General features: G+C 39.2%; 1 protein-coding gene across 1 annotated transcript in view; it reads left to right on the plus strand.

Moving 5' to 3' along the window:
• samd10b (sterile alpha motif domain containing 10b) overlaps window positions 1-14,422 on the plus strand; it is an 86,753-nt gene that overhangs the window by 58,304 nt on the left and 14,027 nt on the right. The gene's annotated exons all lie outside the window — the stretch shown is intronic.

Below are 14,422 nucleotides of genomic sequence, written 5' to 3' on the forward strand. Positions count from 1 at the left end.
GTTTTACTGTAACTTTAGAAGCTCCAAACACATGAGCAAAAACACCAATCTTATTGGTCGGATAGTTTTTGACGCGGCGCGTCTTACAAAAAAAAAAACGAACCCGAGGCGTTTTAAAAAAAATGGCGTTATTACGTGTGCCGTTTTACGCGTTGGTTTGTACACTCATATTGGCACCCTTTGTTAAGTTACAAGGCGTTAAACGTCTACGAATATCACAAACGAAATTCGTCCCGGTGTGAACTGGCCTTAAATCTTAAAAATGCGCAGAAAAAAACCCATGTGTGCCCAATTGAGGAAGATCAGTTTTTTTACCCGATAAGACGACATACGCATAAACAATGATGGAAACACATTTACGGAATATGATGTGCAACTACACAGATCGTGTGATTGGACAACTGGACTAACCGGCAGACCAATTTTATTACACAACATCTCAAACATCTCAAATTACACAACATCTCAACATCTCAACTCAAGTTTGTTTTTTGAGTCATCAAAATATATCCTAAAAGATCTGGTACATTAACCTCCCAGAAGTGTCTAATTTGATTGCGTTTCCAAACATATTATGCATAAAAGAGCCACAGTGGCTTCCCTGGTTGCAGAAACTTCCATTTTTATACAGATATTTTGCACCGGTTTCCTTGGAAGTGACGATTTTGTTCTCTTGAACACATTGGATGGAAATCATGATTTATTCACAAATGTCTTATGGGGTTTTAAGTACTACATAGTCAAACAAGACTAATCAATTAGAAAAACTACAAAGAACTACAAAAATGGTACACAGGACAGGAAACAGTAACAGAAACCGAGTCAAATGCCAACTAAACTTCCTAAAGGAATGTGATTTATAATAAATTCAAAAAAATCTTGATGAAATAAAAATGTTTAATGTTTTTTATATACTATATATTTTTCTGTGTGTGTTTCATTTCAAATTAATTATATTTCAAGAAACATTTTTAGTTTTGGTTAGTTTTATTTAATGATAATAAACTTGATCGATATGAACCAAAATTATTTTTAAATCTGACTGTAATTGTTTTATGAAGCTGCGGAGGAAAATCAGGGATCCGCAAAGCTTTAGCCGTTCTCTCTGAGGAGCAGCGTTGGCAGGCCACATCCTCTAACACACTCTCAGCCAACTCTCTCACTAATGGACAATTATACACTGTAATGTTGAGCTATTTGTCAAATCACAGTCATTTCCATGAGGCCTCACCATCTAGGGGTCACCGGAGCGGAGCTTCCAAGTAATAAAATCATTTTACACTGCCATCCATACATTTGTTCCTGGAAATGTGTTGAAGAAGGAGCCGAGTCTAAATGGATTTACCTAAGGTGGACATTCACAGCCTTTGATGTTTGTAATATTTGTGATCTCAATCTCATATGAGTGTCAAGCCATATGAGCCATGTGACATCTCCTAGCTAATCAGTAAAGAGTTGTGCATTAGGATTGACGGTTTGTTTTGGGGACAATGACATATATTCATGATAAGGAAAAAAATCTGGTTTAAATCACATTGTTGCAAATCATACGGTTTTCACTTTCAATAAAAGTTTAAATTTAATTAAGCTTTATATATTTATATATATACATATATATATATATATATATATATATATATATATACTGTATATACAGTATATATGCCTAATGCATTTTAGTCATTAGATTAACACATCTTAATCATTATTTTGAAAAAGTTTTTTTTATTGTTTATTTAAATATTTTAATTTCCTGTTTTCTGTTTTTTTTCCCCCCACATTTATTCATGTTTGTTATGTCACATGGTTTTGATTTTTTCGGTGGACAAAAATAATATTTTGACAAAATCTTACTTCTAAATATGAAAGATTTAGCCTACTAAACTACTTAACTACAATTTTTTGCTTTATGCTTCCCCAAACAAATACAAATATATATATATATATATATATATTTCAGAAATAAAAAAAAATTTTAATCAATCTTTCATTAATAGATGAAGAGATTCATAATATAATAATACATTATACTAATAACTATCATTGAGTTGACCCATTGTAATTTTTTTGTTTAAAGCATTCAACATTCAAGAATATTTAATAAATGTGTATATGTCTAGATCTAACTCTTAGGTTTTTACAAAAACTGTCTGTAGGCCTGTATATGAACATATAATCAAAGTTTAGCCTACAGAACAAAATCAATTGTGATTTATCGGGTCATTGTTTCTCTTGTGCAGTCCCTGGTGCTTCTAACGTTCGTATGTTTTAGGGTTATGTGTATGCATGCGGTGTATGCATCTTCTCCTTCAGACACTGACGGTTGAGCACAAGCACTCATTTTAGCAACATTACATTTAGTTGGGTTGGAGTGACAAATGTGCGCTCCCTCCAAATGCCCCTTTAAGTAATTCATCCGGGCGCCGACACTGGCTAGAGGCCTTATTCTATTATCTGCACTATTATTTATTACTTCACATATCAAGCCTCTTTCTAAGATGGTGTGTGTCTCCAAATGAGTGTTTGCGTGTGCCATATTCCTCGGGTCATTGGCACTGTGGCTCGAAGCACTGTTACACACACTGTAATCCACTGACTCATGTCAAACACGACTTTCTGCTCCAGCATTATCGGTTCTGTCGAGTCAGATGTTAAACAGCTGCGAGTGTGAATTGCCTTGCACTGCGATCACATTCATTTCTAGTATGGACTGCATCTTTTAATGAATCTTGAAGAGCCCAAATCAAAATGGCAGTTTTGTAGCTGTCAGTCAATGTCTGTTAACTGTGTACTTGCGCACTCCTAAAAGTTGGCAAAATAAACATGAAGCAGATAAAAACACATGATAAAACAGATAAATATTGTTTTAAAAGTTATTCTCTTTTGAAAAAAGGTGCTTTCCACCCTCATATCCCCCTGAGACGAGATATTTATGTTTTGTTTTTTTTTCGTCTGGAAAAAAATCCTCAGATGAACGCAAAAATCGCCATTTTGCGTCATCGGAGGATTTTTTGGCCAGAGGCTAAAGACTACAGTCAGTAGTAGGGTTTGTCCCGCATGTTCTAAACCCCATAGAGGGCGAGATCTCACTCACAGAATGAACACATAGTGTCAGCCATCTTTTTTAGGAAGCTAAGCTAGCAGGCTCTTGTTCTGTGGAGAAAGATGAATAGTAACTTTAGGGGTTACCATCCTCTTTTTCCCAGAGATCGTACAAAATGTCCGGGATTCAGCTTTTGCTTTCTGCAGTCGCCATGCATTGTTTACATGTACAGCTTTTGTTTCAATCTAACTGAATTCATTGCGATTGCTGAATCTGACTGTAGTGTTTACATGAAGGCTAAACAAGTGATCGGTTGATGTGCGTTTTAATATTGCTAAGAAAATTCCCGCTCCTCCATGAGAAATACGAGACTGGTGCGCAGTGTTGTAGTCGAGACCAGCTCACTCGAGTCCGAGTCGAGACCGAGACCATAGAGGGTCGAGTCCAAGTCGAGACCGAGACCAAAGAGAGTCGAGTCCGAGTCGAGACCGAGACCAAAGAGAGTCGAGTCCGAGTCGAGACCGAGACCAAAGAGAGTCGAGTCCGAGTCGAGACCGAGACCAAAGAGAGTCGAGTCCGAGTCGAGACCGAGACCAAAGAGAGTCAAGTCCGAGTCGAGACCGAGACCAAAGAGAGTCGAGTCCGAGTCGAGACCGAGACCATAGAGGGTCGAGTCCGAGTCGAGACCGAGACCAAAGAGAGTCGAGTCCGAGTCGAGACCGAGACCAAAGAGAGTCGAGTCCAAGTCGAGACCGAGACCAAAGAGAGTCGAGTCCAAGTCGAGACCGAGACCAAAGAGAGTCGAGTCCGAGTCGAGACCGAGACCAAAGAGAGTCGAGTCCGAGTCGAGACCGAGACCAAAGAGAGTCGAGTCCGAGTCGAGACCGAGACCTAAGAGAGTCGAGTCCGAGTCGAGACCAAAGACAGTCGAGTCCAAGTCGAGACCGAGACCAAAGAGAGTCGAGTCCGAGTCGAGACCGAGACCAAAGAGAGTCGAGTCCAAGTCGAGACCGAGACCAAAGACAGTCGAGTCCAAGTCAAGACCGAGACCAAAGAGAGTCGAGTCCAAGTCGAGACCGAGACCAAAGAGAGTCGAGTCCTAGTCGAGACCGAGACCAAAGAGAGTCGAGTCCGAGTCGAGACCGAGACCAAAGAGAGTCGAGTCCGAGTCGAGACCAAAGACAGTCGAGTCCAAGTCGAGACAGAGACCAGAGAGGTTAGATAACCTAAGGTTGGGTCTCAAACCAGACTTAAAGATATCTTCAAGAATATGTAAAATATTTGGTGGTAACAATAAAATTGGCAGCATACTCAAACAGTAAACCAAATGTTAAAAAGGCCACATAGTGGTGTAAAGGTAATTTATTAAATGACTTACAATTTTTACAATCAGTAAGTGCTCTTTCACAGAACATTACTGCACACAAATTCTGTGTGGCTCTTATATGCAAACTGAATTAGGGATGATAAGGCAGACATTTTCAATACATAGTTGAGCTAGAAGCTCCACATCACATCTGACCTGGGTCTTGCTGCATTTGCACGTCGCGAACGTTATAGTCTCAAGTCATGAGCAGTTGCACACAAGAAAGTCAGCAATCATTGGACGTTTCAATCAAACAACAATTTAAAGAAATATTAACATACAGTAATAATCATGATATATTTTGAATGGGACTCGAGTGAACTCGGGAATAAGTCAGAGTCCCGACTCCTAATATGTTCGAGTACGAGTCAATTCCGAGTCAAAATGCACACGAGTCCATGACAAGACCGAGTCCATTAAAATATGGACTCGAGACCGAGTCCGAGACCGAGTCCGAGTCTCGAGTGCACAACATTGTTGGTGCGTCTCACAGGTGTCGCTCATCAGTAATCACGCCACCGGCCTTGTGTCGTTCTCCCGCGGCCATCACTCGTCCTGCTCGCCACAGTATCACAATTTTCACGATTTATCACAAAATCACAATTTTGCTATAGGAAGGATAATATATTTTTATCAAGTAACTAAATGGTAATTGAACTGCATTTATATAACGCTTTCATAGACCTAATGGCCACCAAAGCGCTTTACATATTGCCTCACATTCACCCATTCACACACTCATTCATACACCATGCAATGTGCCATCCAGCTCGTCGGGAGCAGCTGGGGTTAAGCCTAGTTCACACTACGTGATTTTAAGCCCGATTTAAGCCCGATTTGCAAATCATTGAGTCGCCGACAAGTCAGGGTGTTATCGCGTGCAAATCGCGGGCGATTAGCGGACGATTAACGCTCGCCAATCCGTTAGTGTGAAAGAGCCAACAACGCACCAAAGACAGCTCGCAGACAGGTCACCGAGCTCAGAAAAATATCTAGCATGCTAGATATCTCGAGCAGTCGTGCGACTCAATCTCAGTGATGTCATGAGTACAGCCAATCATAGCAACGCATGGGTTGAGGACACCAGGTAAATCTTACTTTTTCTTTTCTTTTTTGCATTTTTTTTTTCTCAGAGCAGATCGTCGAGCAAACAGTGTGCAGCACTAGTTTCTGTCTGACGTCCATATTCGTGTGTTGTGTTCTTCTCTGCAGTTTCGCGTCATTTCTGGTTCATTTTATTGCGTGGTTTTTCGTGACAAAACATGGTTTCTAGACCAGATAGAATCGTGTTGTTGTCAACTCGTTATTTGTTTGATTATTTTCAGGATTTAGACCGTACTATAGTACTGAAACAGCTCTCATTGAGTCACAAATGATATGCTCTTATCATCCGATCGTGGTTGTATCTCTATGTAGTGCGTTGTCAACTCGTGTAGTGAGTTACCTCCTGTTGTGGATCAATCACGTTGTGTTGTGTGGTGTGAACAGCTAAACAACTTGAACACTCATGATTTCACTGAGAGCAAGTCATGTAATGTGAACTGCACAGTTCAGCCCGACATTTTAAAATCATGTAGTGTGAACAAGGCTTTAGGTGTCTTGCTCATGGACACCTCGACACTTGGTCAGGTGGAACCGAGGATTGAACCACCAACCTTTCGGTTTGTAGACAACCCACATGAAGACTGAGCCACTGCCGCCAACTAAATGTCTTTTCAGTCTCCTTGTTTGTTTGTTGATATGAGACAAAAATATGAGACAAATCAAAAGAACAGAGTACTTTTTAGGACCAATTGTTTTTCTTTTTCCTCTATACTCCACTTCATCTTGTTTTTTGACAGCACCTCTATCACGATCTCCAGGGCATTATTTGGGAGCACATTAAACCTGTCTTTGGGGAATTCATTTCTGCCCTGTTCACCTGTGCTGTCTGCTGCTACACAAAAGACCCAGACAAACAGCAATTCTGGATAAAGTGTTTCTGCAGGGCTGAATTTAAAAGCACTGAATTAGTATGTGTGCTTGTGTGCGTGTGTTTTAGAGGTTTATAAAGCAAGCCCCTCAATGTCGTTCAGCATCAAAGCGTCACATCAAAATGAAAAATTCAATGCATCTTAGAAAAAAAAGCACCTCTGGCTGGTTACGGACGTTTCCATTATCCTGTGTTATGCAGTTAGCATCACCCATGCTCTAATTGTTCTTCCCAGCCTATTGTGAGTGACTGAGAAGCGAATGCAATCCCCACAGCGACGTGTGAATTCTCAGAGCTGGAAACTGGGTTAGTGTTGGTCCTGTCCCCTAAAGCCCCAGGGGCAACTGGAGGTTGGGTCAGTGGGGCATCTCTGTCCAATAATACCCCATAAGCCTCAAGTAGTTAAAGACACCAGGAATTTATTTAACAGATCAGGCTTAACAAGACACACTTTCGTAATTGGTGCTTTTTAGCATGGAGATGGATGTATGGAGAGTGCGGTTTGAAAAGGTTGTCACATTAGCTTTGTCCTGTAATTTGTCCTGAACTCGATGGTTTAAAAAAAATGGAAAAGGCACTTCCTATTTCCTGGTCAAGCTTTCTGGATATTATAGGTGGAGATTCTAACTGTATATGATTGATATAGAACAAGAGACAGAGCTTAAAGGGGGGGTTGATTGCGATTTCACTTTTTTCATTTTAAATAGTGTGTAATGTTGCTGTTGGTGCAGCAACATTACACACTAAGTTGCAGCGCTGAAAGTTCAATTCAAGCAGAGATATCGTCTTTTAAAAATCAGGAAGTTGAATGCCTACAAAAACGACTCGATTGGGACTACAACGGGTTTTAGACGTCACTAACCCGTACATTTACATCAAGCCTCCCTCCGGAATATGCAGGAAAGGGCTCGGCCATATTTCTGCGGCTCGTCGAGTGTGTTGTTCACCCAGCTGTCAGGTCTTCTGTGTTCGGGCTTCCCACGGACGCTGTACTTCGTCAACAATGGATACAATTTATATTTGATTATGTTCCTGAAAATGACAATCGTTATTCAGCTCTCTGTGCTGCGCATTTTACGTAAGACAGCTTCCAGAATCTCCACGAATTCAACACCGGATTCAACAAGAAACTGTTACTAAAACATGAAGCAGTTCCAGCTTTAAAACCAGAGACAGCAGTTGTTGGGAGTGGGACACAACCTGTAAGTAGGCTAAGACTTCATCATTTTAAATGTATTCGCATGTATAATATAATTTCAGACGTAATGTTTTAGTTTTATCAAATGCCAATGCTGGCTTTATAGCCACTAGGTTACTAGTTATGCTATTTTGTGTCTACGACAAACGCGCACAAACACTTTAGACCTGAATTTTGTATAAGTACTAATGTTGTAAATGTATTTTTCATGTATACATACTTTATGACGTTATTTGCGATTTGATCAAGAACGTAAACCAGTGCCAATGCTGTTAGTGTATGTAGTAGCCAGTCAGTTCGATGCTATTTTGTGTAAGACAAACGTGTATAAAGTTAAAAAAAAATATAGGCAAATTACCATTCAGAAACGTTTAGTAAGAGCCGTGTGTGGTGAGGTTCTGCTTGCCTCTTTCATCGCTGCTTTCTGGGTCTGATTCTGGCTCATACTGATACTGCAGTATCGACACCATTATTTACATTTGACAGGAACACATATGAAACATTCACCCGTAAAGGTAATGGGCGTGAATTTTCCGGACAACGTGCTGTACAGTTTAGCCAATCACAACACACCGGCCAGAACTAACCAATCTGAGCCCACTGCCTGTTTCTGAGGGAGTGGTTTCATAGACTTAAAATAACGCGGCTTAAAATAAAAGGGGAATTTATGAAAAATAACAACGCATTCTCACCCCAAGGCGTCACCTTTGACCATGCTTCAATATTTGACGTTTTAGGCGCCCTTTAGCGTCACTTACATGACGCGATCCTATGGCGTCATCTAACTGACGCTAAAGGAAAGCGTCTGTTAGAGGACGCGGTTAGGTTTAGGTGTGGGGTGGGGGTAGGGTACACGCATCCTTGGGCGTCATCTAACTGACGCTAAAGGGCGCCTAAAGCGTCAGTTATTGAAGCATGTCCAAATGCTTCCCAAGACTTTTTAAAAAAGAAAAACCATGAATACATGTTATATTGCACCCCATAAACACAATCATGCAAAAAAAAAAAAAAAAAAAAAAAAAAAAAAAGCAGTAAACCACCCCTTTAATAAAGTGGTGTCCTGTGAATTGCAGTGATTTACTGTAGTAAGCCATTTCAGTTTGGTGCTTCTCTTGGTTTTTGCTTTATCTTGTAATTCACCTTGCGATTCAACGTAACGGCTTTGTTTTTTATTGTTCAAACACACACACACACACACACACACACACACACACACACACACACACACACACACACAGTGTCCTTTCATTGGCCGCTCTTTTATCTCTTTAACCATGGATATTCCTATGCTTCAGTAGAAAAGCTTGCAGCTGATTTCTTCCACTGTACAGCAAATCACAATAAAGACCCAATAAAATCGAAATTGCTTTTAGTCCAGAAAGTCTTGATTCATTTAAATCCCAGTGTAAGTTTTAAAAAGATACAACTTTATCTCCTTGAAAACAAAACAAAATATAACAACTCATCTCACATTCATGGGTGTATCCAGATTTCATTTAGTCCAAAGAAATGCTGTTTTGAATGAGAATGTTCGGTTACACTGTATTTTAAGGTGACGTAAATAAGCAAGTACTGAGTAACATTAATTAACTACATTTACTTGCTAGAGTTGCGGTTAGGGTTAGTTACTTGTAATTATGCATAATTTACTTTTATTACTATAGTTAATACATGTAGTAATGTAGTAATGTGTAACTATGTTACTTTAAAAAAAGGGTTGCCGGATTTCCATCCTAAATTATGAATACAACCTCTCTTTGATTAGCAATAGCAAGTAGTAAGTCAATATGCTCACTTCATACTACTTATTTTAAAAGTGTCTTGCGTCACTGTGGCTGTGACGTAAGGGAACGAACCTTTCATTGTGTCCTGACCAAGGTCAGATTATGACATTGGCATGCCTTGGGCATCCGGGCACAGATGTTTGCACCATCTGTACGCTGGAAGCGTGCTGCGTAGTGTGACGCCACACAGCACAACTCGATTGTGACAGTATAATCCACGAGTCTGGCTTGCATCATTCTGCACTTGCTGTGTGGAAGAGCATCTTTGACTGTGATGGCAACAGTCCAGGCTAAAATGCACTGCATAATCATAATAATTTCATAATTTCTGCAGCTCATCTGTGCCCCTGCTGGTCTTTGGCCTTGGGAAAATATCCGACTGGGCTGAATACAACCCAGGCTCATTGGAAAATATTCCTGTGCTATAGGTTGCGGGCCTTGCGGCTTGCACGTTTTTTCGACGCTTTCAAAGCAAAATGTTCAGTGAGTGGTACGAAAAGTGTTATTTTACATATGCATATGATAACATATGATATCGCTTGTTTCTGCTTCTCGTTTGATGTGTTTTGATCAGGAGATTCAGGAAATTCTGTACTCTTTGTCGTTGATGTGTAATAGCACCCCCTACCGTAACAGTGAAAACTGGAAATTTCCATCAATGGCGGGGAAGCGTTTACTCACAAATGACGGAAATGGCCGTCAATAGCGGTCCTTGAAATTTTTGTATGCGTTTTAAAAACGTTTTAAACACGCAGAAAATCAAACCCGATCTGAATTGTTTTTATGATGTACGAAAGTTTCTGAGGCAGTGTGTAAACATGATTGCCAAAACGTGAGGTCGGATTTATTTTTTAACGGATGAGAGTTTCGGATTCAGTGTGCAAGGACTTTTAAGCTTTATTTTACAAGTCTTTGAGCTCTTTTATAGACTCACTGCGCTCGGCATTGCAAGTGCAGTTTTGTATCAGGTGAGCTACTGCGCAAGTTTACTATGCCAGAAAAGCCAAACATATGAAGCTGATCACTATGGTAAAGTGCTTTGCGTTCATAACATAGTATTTTGCAAGGAAAGTCCTTGAGTACAAAATTATCATCCGAAAATTTAGCAAAAAATACGACCTTGCGTTGTGTCAATCACGTTTACAAACTGCCTCCGAATTGTTCGTCAATCGTAAAAAATTCGGATCAGGTTAAATTTTGGTCGTTTTTCGCATCCGTAGAAGGCATTTTGATAAGTGATTTGACAATTTAGAGTGACTGTACAAGCGAACGCCAAAATCCAGACATTTCAGGATCAACTGGTTCATGGAAATTGGTGGTCTTCTTTTTAACATGTGGCGCCAGTATCGCTAGGGAAGCATCAAAATGAGCCACTGACATCTTTGAATCGCTTCGCTTCTTCGTTCTTTTTCTCTTTTTAAGAATAGAGAGGACAACAAATTCATCTTCACTGCTTGAAGACTCCATTTTGTATTGTTTTGCGATTTTTTTTCGCAAAGATTTAATTCGTTTGCATCGGACCCAGTGTGCAAGATTTCTGTGAAATATGCGGATGAATATTAGGATGATGAATATGAAAAAACGCATACGAAATTTTCGGACTTGATAGCTAGTGGCTAATGACAGCTAGTGGTCGAAATAGGTACTGCAGTCCAAATTCAAAATATGAGAGATCGTTGTTTCCCCCGCCTCCTCAGACTCGATGCTCACATGGGTTGCCAGTTTGAGGACACGCAACAGGAAAGAGTGCAATTGACCGTTCACAAAGACCCGCCCCCTTTAGTTACTGTTGCTATGTCAGACAAGCGATACCGGTCTCACGGGAGGACTCTGACAATGCGCTAACAAACAGGACTTTTGATATGAAACAAAGTCTCACCTTTCAAATTTATTTAAACAGTACATACCTTTTTAATGTGTCTGACAGATCGCTGTCAGTTAAAGCTGCTTGTGAATCGATCATCTCTTCCTTCTAGTTAATTTATAGCATAAAATAAACATGAATGAACATACGAAGGAATGATGTTTTAACCGCTGAAAGATGTCAGTAAACTCAGTTTTTCAAGTTCAAATCCTCCAATTTTAATCTACTAACTCTCCTGACTGCTTTGTTGTACAAAAATGGCGGATTCTGCGGGTGGTGGATTATGATTGGCCAGATCACCTGTCAATCAAACTCCATTTGAAGGGTCAATTGACAATGAAAGCCGAGGAAACTTACACTGTAAGTTGATGAGTGGATTTATCCGTGTTTTAATATGCTCTCTTTCATTAAGATTTTTAGATATCGATATATCGATATCGAGGCTTTTTAGGTCGGCTAGAATCTGCAATCTCTAAACCAGTTTTTTCGCTGGTAGCAATACGCTCAAGTTCCTGCCAACTGGCATCCCGGGGTGTCGAAATACTATTGGGTGAACTGGCGGTGGACGAGATCACACAGACCAAAACAAAAATCGACAGACAACACAGAACATGAAAAATAATAAGGAAAATTATTGGCTATAGAAGTGTTTTTCACTTGTGAACTTGATATCTCCAAACATATTATGGTATTTTTATGCTTTTGTAGAGTAAAAAAAGTTACGTACAGCACTTTAAGTCTGAATTAATCGACAGCCTACACCTGTAATCCCAATTTACGTGGAAAGGAATAAAAGTTGTTGGTTTTTTACAGTCACTTGCAAAAATGTAAGTAGAAGCACATTTTTTTCCAATGAGTCTAGCTTTCCCAAATATCTAAACGTCCTGTTAATGTCAACGAAGGAAGGCTATGCTTGTCATGCTATTTCTAGCAGACTTGAAAGAAGACAAGCTTTCTCCCTCTAACCGCTAAATATCCAAGATGAGTCATTTTGTTCCCCGTTTCTGAACGCATGAAGGTTTCTGTAACCAAATCTCACTTATGAGAAAGTAATTAAACGCCAGGTAGTGGTTCGTCTCAAGGGACAGCTCTTGAAGTTCTGTAGATGATCTGTAAAACTGTAATTATCATTATCCAGTCTCTGAACCCCCAAACCACACTGCACTCATCTCTCCATTTCCACTACATCATCAGAGAAATAGCCACGGCCAGCTGGTATTAAGGTCATTATGTTTCATTCATGGAGGGGAATAGCTGCCCAGCGCCTATGTTCCTGGACACACACCACACAAATCAATAAGCTCATCTAAGGTCACAAAATGGGCCTTACGTAAACCGGCTTCACAGAGCAATGTGTGCAGAAATTGAACACATTCATTAATGAGGCTTAAAATAGACTCTCGTTATGTAAACTATGTCTGGCTTTCTTCTGAGGGAGTGTGTGGGGACTTGCCAGGTAAGAATGGGGATGGATGATTATATTGTAAGAGAGAAAAATATGATTTATGCGCTTAATTAGAGCGAGCGCATCCGGGGCGAATGACAATAAATTCTCTTGCTTTGTGATGTTTTTTTTTTTTTGAAGGACAAGACTGTGACAGTGAGGGACGTGAGCAGGCTTTATGATGTAAATAAACTCTCTGTTGCAAAACTAAGCTGCTTTGCCATCTACTGCTTACTTTGGTGGCTGAAAGGTAGCATGCTAGCCGAAATGGAAAAGAGATATGTTGTGTGAATGAGAGATGCAACTCGTAATTAATTTCAAATAACGGTCTACAAAAACAAAAACTACTGTTTTTGTAAAATAAATCAAATAAACGGTGCGCTTTGAGCTCACTCTGTCTCCGCAAAAATCTTTCTGAAACGCGTCCGAAAAATGAACTGTAACTCAGTAAATACTTGTCACAGAGACACGAAAGATTTCTCTTTATGAAGCTGAAATTCTCTTCTTTTAAATGAAGTAATTTATATAAAAAGCAACTATTCTCAGTTGATGTAGTCTGTATGAAAAGACACATAAACAATATTCTCTCAAAAATACAAACATGTACATACATGTTGCTCACATATTATGGTAGCCCTGTTTGTGCTAAATATAGTGTAATTTCACCTGTGCCATTAATATGTTTATGAGCAACTGAAAAAAGCACAAATGTCAGGGCATGTCAGAACATCTCAAGGACCACAAGTACACCTTGGTCCCCAGGGGGTTAAGTTTTGACGTGAATACTTACGTCACAACATCATGAATGCTTTATGAAGGGTTTTATATGCACGCAAAAACAATTTTTGACATGACACGAGAAATGAATTTTGTGGTATAGATACACACTTTCATGAGATTGTGAATTTTCACGGTACTATTTTGGAATCACCTAATTTGTAAAGGATACATGCTGTACTACTCTCAGAATTTGGCCAAAATAATAATTTGTATTTTATTTTGGCTAGTAGTGTATATGCTTTTTAAATTGGACCATTTTAAACACACTGGACTTTTTTTATTTATTTTTTTGGTTCCACTTTATTTCGATAGTCCACTTTAGACATTCTACTAACTCTAGGTAACTTTTCAACTACATGTCAACTAACTCTCATTAGAGTATTAGTAGACTCTCAGTAGACTGGTAGGTTATGGTTATGTGTTAGGGTTCGGGTTAGTAGAATAAGTTGACTTGTAGTTGCCAAGTTACTCATAGTCAGTAGAATATCTGTTGGGGGACCAACAAAATAAAGTGTTAGCAGATATTAAGCTGACAGTCCACTAATACTCTAATGACACTTAGTTGACATGTAGTTGCAAATTTACTTATAGTTAGTAGAATGTCTAAAGTGGACTATCAAAATAAAGTTTTACCATTTTTTTTTCATTAATGCATATTTATATACTGTTAATTCTATTAGGCCCATTTTTCTCAACCTTATTATTATTATAATTAAATTAGGCTGTTTTAATCAGACTGAAAATTTTCTACAATGTTTTTTTTTAATATTTTTTTCTCAACCTTAATTGTGTTGCTTTTTATTGTTGTTATTTATTTGGTTAATTCCCTGTATTTTTTACACTTTAAACTGTATTATCATTTATTATGTTAATTTTTTAATAGTCAGCATTCTCTTCATTCGCCACCTTGGATGATTATTTTTTTTTTTTTTGTGTGTGTGTGTGTGTGTGTGTGTGTGTGTCACAGAGTC

The sequence above is a fragment of the Pimephales promelas genome, chromosome 20 (genome assembly GCF_988280905.1).
Source record: "Pimephales promelas chromosome 20, fPimPro1.hap1.1, whole genome shotgun sequence".
Classification (NCBI taxonomy): Eukaryota; Metazoa; Chordata; class Actinopteri; order Cypriniformes; family Leuciscidae; genus Pimephales; species Pimephales promelas.